The sequence below is a fragment of the Nicotiana attenuata genome, unplaced genomic scaffold (assembly GCF_001879085.1).
Source record: "Nicotiana attenuata strain UT unplaced genomic scaffold, NIATTr2, whole genome shotgun sequence".
Lineage (NCBI taxonomy): Eukaryota > Viridiplantae > Streptophyta > Magnoliopsida > Solanales > Solanaceae > Nicotiana > Nicotiana attenuata.
In genome coordinates this window covers 128693-134845 of record NW_017670603.1, presented here as the reverse complement: position 1 = coordinate 134845, position 6153 = coordinate 128693, and positions in this window count along the sequence as shown.

The following is a 6153-nucleotide window of genomic DNA, read 5'->3' as shown; positions in this document are numbered from 1 at the left end:
CTCTCATAAATATGAACACTTAGATACCATGCTTAGGATCTTAATTCAGACCTTAATTGTGTATGAGTCATGCTGTTTATGTGTTCTGTGCGTGGAGGTACATCTGAGCCTTTCATTTGTCTTCCATGCTCCCCTTAATTGAAGTCCTACTTGTTGATTATATGTCGCCTTAGTATTTTACCTTTAAACTTGAGGGTCTGCCTAGAACCCCCCCCCCCTCATAGGATACGAACCCTAAACTCCTCCGGGACTGATAGGAAGGGACGGGTAACAGCATGCAATAGGTGTCGCGCCCCCTTTTTCTCGCGAAATCGGGTTTATGACATTTGGAGGGACCAACCCTCGCTTTAATTACCTTCACGGGGCGGGGAAGGGTAGATATGGATATGATGACCGGTGCGTTAATACCACGTGTATCCCCTCTTTGAGGAGTATCATACCGGGTATTGTATTGATGTCATCCATATTACAAACAAACCTAGGATACCCCTTTACATTCACAAGTATGCTTCAATTGTAATTCTTTTCAAAAGCTCGCTTTTAACTAATCGTTTTTCAAACACCTGTGTATTGAAACTGAAATCCCCTACCATTTGAGCCGTACTTGTTTATTTGCTAATTGTACAAATTCACAAAAACCGTTTGGCCGGGAACCACACTAGTGGATCCTGAGGGGTGCCTAACACCTTCCCCTTGGGATAATTTCAAGCCCTTACCCTGTCTCTGGTTACCAAAGGTAGTTATAAATGAACCCTATAGGTGCCCTAACGCACCTTAAATCGTTAGGTGGTGACTCTTCAAAAATGCAAACCCCCTTTCCAAAGGGAAAGAGTTGTCCCGACCAAAAATTTCATAAACCCGATTTCGCGAGAAAAAAGGGGGCGCGACAACCATCATCTGACGAACTGGGCCACATTTTCACAGTCCACAACAATGAAACAATCTGTTCCTGAGAACTCCCAGACTCCAAATCCATAGAACAACGAATCACCATATCTGATCCCGACTTCACCGCCTGAATGTCTAATATATCTCTCATACACAATCATCCCACGAGGAATACTTCTCCAATTCTTTCGTGCCACACAGCAACATCTGAACATCAGGAGTTGATCAACCGGGAGAGTGCCACAATACCAATGAAGTATCCATAAATCAAAACACAGTGCGCCTACTGAAAGGTACACTCTACTCAGGCCATACCAAATAGTAATATCATTTACCTAGTCATATGAAACTGTCTATACTGCCTAAGAATTCAGGACCTTCCTTTCAAAATCGAATTGTGACCTTGCACATGCAAATCTCAATCCTACACAACACAACACACCACACCTATTATGCTATCATATGAAAAGTACAAAAATCTCAAAATCAACTCTGAGTCATAAGCAAACTACATACTCAATTAGCCAGGAACCTTCCGTTTGATCTCATCCAGGAGAAAATCACAATACGCAACATAAACATGTTCCACACACCAGTAGGAAATGTACACCTCTAACCGTGGTAGAAACCATTGAGCTCTCTTTGGAATCCACTTGCACATAACAAAACTATTAGAACCGAATCCCTTTAACTCAACCAAGCTACGCAGGTCACCAAAATCCAAGAGAATTGCCATGAACCACCTGTAGAGACTCACCACGTCATAAGGACCAAAAGAGCCAACCACATCCATTTCCATGCTGATCCAACCCGCTACCAAGCTGCCCTATTTCTCCGAGTTCCTTTCTAAATTACCCTCAAGTCGATACTTCTCCTCGCTCATAATACCATTTTCCTCAACCAAAACTCACTACACTATACCTTATCATAAAGCCACGCTGCCCTAAGGCCTATATACTACTGCATCCCTTCATAAGCACCCCAAAAGTACCACAACCGAGATACCCATTCTGAAGAGACCTTTTGCGAACCTATAATTGTTTCCTTCACCTTTCTGATACTGATGTGTAGAATCTATAATGATATAGAAATATTGCGAGTCTCGCACCCTCCAATGAAAATCTCAATTTCTAGCCATATATAAATCCTGAAATTCCCAATAGCTACATTTAAATCCTCCATCCATTAGAACCATTCTCGAGAGTCTTCCACTCCGCTCAAATCTCAATTAAACCGACCAAACACCGAATGACATGTTCCCTATTAGCACACCAACACCCAAGAAGTAACCCCGCCTTAGTGCAACCTAACAAATTCCTACTCCCTGCACACTACATCCTTCACGGATAAATACTTGATCATTCCATGATTTCCATATGCCCATAGAGTGTAATACAACCCGTATCTAGAAATTCCCTTACTCGAGTCATCCCCGATCTCAACCTCTGTAAGTCATAAGTGATTCACAAATATACCTCAAACTGAAACCATTACAACATATAACCATGCAATCAACTCGTCGATAGCAGACTCCCCACTTGGCCCAAATCCATAGATCAAAACTCTCGATGACTCACAATTCCCGTACTTTATTACATCCATAATACCGCAGTGAGATTCAACTAAATCCTTCATAAGCTCATGTAACACAGACCACCTAATACCTCAAATCATCTGCAAATCTCGCATTAACCCTAGTAACAGCCAAGCCAACTCCCATAAGAGATCCAAACTCAAATTGCAACATATATAATTCACTGGTAAAAGAGAACTCTCTACAAACAATATAGGGATGACGTTACCTTAGGACCCCTGCAGGAGACAACCCACCTGCTTTGCCTCGAACTGACATCTATCTATACCCTTCCACAGTTACAACTACTACGCAATCACTTAATCTTCTTGAGTCTGAACTCACAAACAAGGCATGAGAACCTAATTCATTCCACATTTAAACAACATGAAAGATCCTCCAATATACTCATAACTCGAGACTATATGTCCAATAAATATGGAAATCAAGCACCCAATAGCCCTTTCTACATCTCAAGCAAACTATTCTCATCACATTCGAACAATCTGAACTCATCTCGCGGTGACATCATACTTATCACATAGTCATCTAATCAAAAATTTCACTAGTAGAGACACCACCATACATATAAGTCTAAAAGCACGTGCTCACTCAATCAAAATCTCTGTGCTCAAGCCACATTCAAAACCCGACCTCAAGTCCTCCAGATTGGCCCATCATCAGCACATAGAAATCACATCTCACACCTCATCCATGGAATCACAAGCCGTCGATACACAGCCGATACTGAGCGCTCACATGCGCATACAAATGCATGGAAGGAATTCAAAGAGTTACGTTTCAAGCCGAATCAATGTCGCATGATAAGGAAAGAAAGATGGGAAGTATATCCTAATTGTCATGTAGCCTCTCGAAGATAGGCATGGACGTCATCATATCGATCCACAAGACTCTACTAGACACTTGCTCATGACTTGTAGAACCTATAACCCTAGAGCTCTGATACAACTCACATGCTGCACGGACAACTCACGTGCTATTGTATCAATATCCTCACAATCAGGCCCTTGGCCTCACTTAGTCATCAATTTCTCCAGTCTCTCGGGCTCCCAATGTCATGAAATATCATCCCAAAAATAATGATATGATGTGTCAATAGACCGTAATAGAGACCGAGATATGATATGCATATGAATGCGTATGACTATGTAATGCAATGAAAGCAGATAGCTCAATAGCAGAAATGACCTCGGTGGGTCCCAACAGGATAATCATGTAGCCTAGACATGGATTCTAGCATGGATCACAACTCAATAGCTCAAGTACATGGAAATTTCATGGTTACAAGAAGATTAGGTAACCACACAGTACCGCAGAGATAACAGAGTCACAATTCACACGGTGCACGCCCACACACCCGTCACCTAGCATGTGCATCACCTCAACACTAATCACATAACACATAATTGGGGGTTTCATACCCTCATCACTAAGTTTAGAAGTATTACTTACCTCGAACAAGCCAAATCCAATACCGAGCATGCCACCGATGCTCCAAAAATGTCTTCCCACACGTACCTACCTCCTAACAGCTCGAAACTAGCCAAAATCAGCTCAAATGCATCAAATAATCCCAAGGAAACAATTCCAAATGATAAAGGTTGAATCCTTAATCAAAAGCCCAAAAATCATCCAAAAGTTCAACCCGGGCCCGCACCTCGGAAACCGACAAAACTCACAAAATCTGATAAACAATTCAATTACGAGTCCAGCCATACTAGTTTCACTCAAATCTGACTCTGAATCGATGTTGAAAACTCAAAAATTCACATTATGAAACTTTAGGTGAAAACCCCCAATTTTCATCTCAAAATACTAATTTATTGATGAAAATAATGATATATTCATGTATATTAACCAAATCCAAGTTAGAATCACTTACCCCGATGAATTTCTTGAAAAACACTCATGAAATATCGCCACAAACCGAGCTCCAAAATCCAAATGTGAAATAATACTCTAACCCTCGTTTATATAGTACAAAAATCTGACCTCTCATTCTGTTGACCGCACATCCTAGGTCCCAATATAACTAACGATACAGAAATTTGCAGTAAGAAGGAAACAACAAGTAACAGCGGAACACCATAATAATAACACAAAAGAGTGAACGGAGACACAACCCAAATCCAAAAACACTAGTACAGCAAGGACAAGTGATAACTCAACAACTACGACAGTTCTCACATCAGGTCTTAGTCAACAACTCCACGAAGTACCAAACCTCGGACAAATTACAACTCACGGGTCTCAATACCTGAACCCTAACACTTGGCATCCTGTTCCCTCATCACAGCTCATAGTCATGCTGACAACTCACGTGCCAAATAGAGTCTCTCTCACATAGAACGCGAGTAAACAAGGTGAGCATCTATATTCAACAATTTCTAGAAAACGTCTTATCCGATAAGGGTACTTAGCTTCATGTATGCTTGTGCAAGTGTCTTAACATAGTTCATACTAGCTAGTAAGCATAGAGAAAAGAACGGACAACATGTCAAATGTTTACATAGGAATAGAATCAATGAAAGACAATAGCTCAGAACACCGTGATAACAACAGGGGATCTCCCAGGATACCGTCCCTTCCCAAATGTAAATGTGCAGGGGGATCTCCCGGAATACCGTTCCATAGTCCCAATGTAATATACAGTGCTGGGGGATCTCCCGAAATACCGTTCGTAGTCCCAAAGTAAATATGCAGGGGGATCGCCAGGAATACCATTCCGTAGTCCCAAAGAAAATATGCAGTGCTGGGGGGTCTCCCGAAATACCGTTCCGTAGTCCCAAAGTAAATATGCAATACAGGGGGATCTCCCGAAATACCGTTCCGTAGTCCCAAAGTAAATATACAGTAAAAGGGGATATCCCGGAATACCGTTCTGTAGTCCCAAAGTAAATATGCAGGGCAACACACAGAGATAACAGTTACAGCACTGCAGAAACCTAGTACATCACCACAACAAGTACAACAGCAACAATGATGATAATACAAAGTACAACAAGTAAATCAACTCCAGAACTTTAAATCACAAAGAAATAGCAGAGCCCGTTCACAAGGAATAATCACAGTAAAGAATGCTAAGCGTAAAGAAAACAACTTAACAAGGGAACACTAAAATGTAGCAATGACACCACAACATACAATTCAACAACAAGGGAAGCTAACACGAGTCAAATAATTCCAAATAATTCTATGTCAGCTGAAATATAGGATATCTAATTTCTTTTAAGGTTGAGCAATTATGAAGGTTATTCAACAATTCAATTAAGGATAATCGGCGAAAAGATAATCACAACCTCAATTAAGACTAAACAACTATAGAATGAGATAATAATAATTTCCGATAAAGATAGGGAGCTATGAAAAGATAGCATGACAATATGAGAGTACAAATCTTCAGTTAAGTCAAATAAGAGTCAGATAGGCAATAAGAGTGAATCATAAAGCAATTAGTTCTAATTAAGCATGTAGAGGTGAAACTAGTAAATAGGAAACTTAGTCATATCAAGAACAACTTCATACTTAGTGAATATAAGGACCTAAGAAGCCTAAAGGCCAGCTTTCCACAAATAAGTCCGAGCACATACTCGTCACCTCGTGTACACGTACTACAATCAACATAGAAGACTCAAATCCTAAGGGAAAATCCCCCCCCCCCCCCACCAACT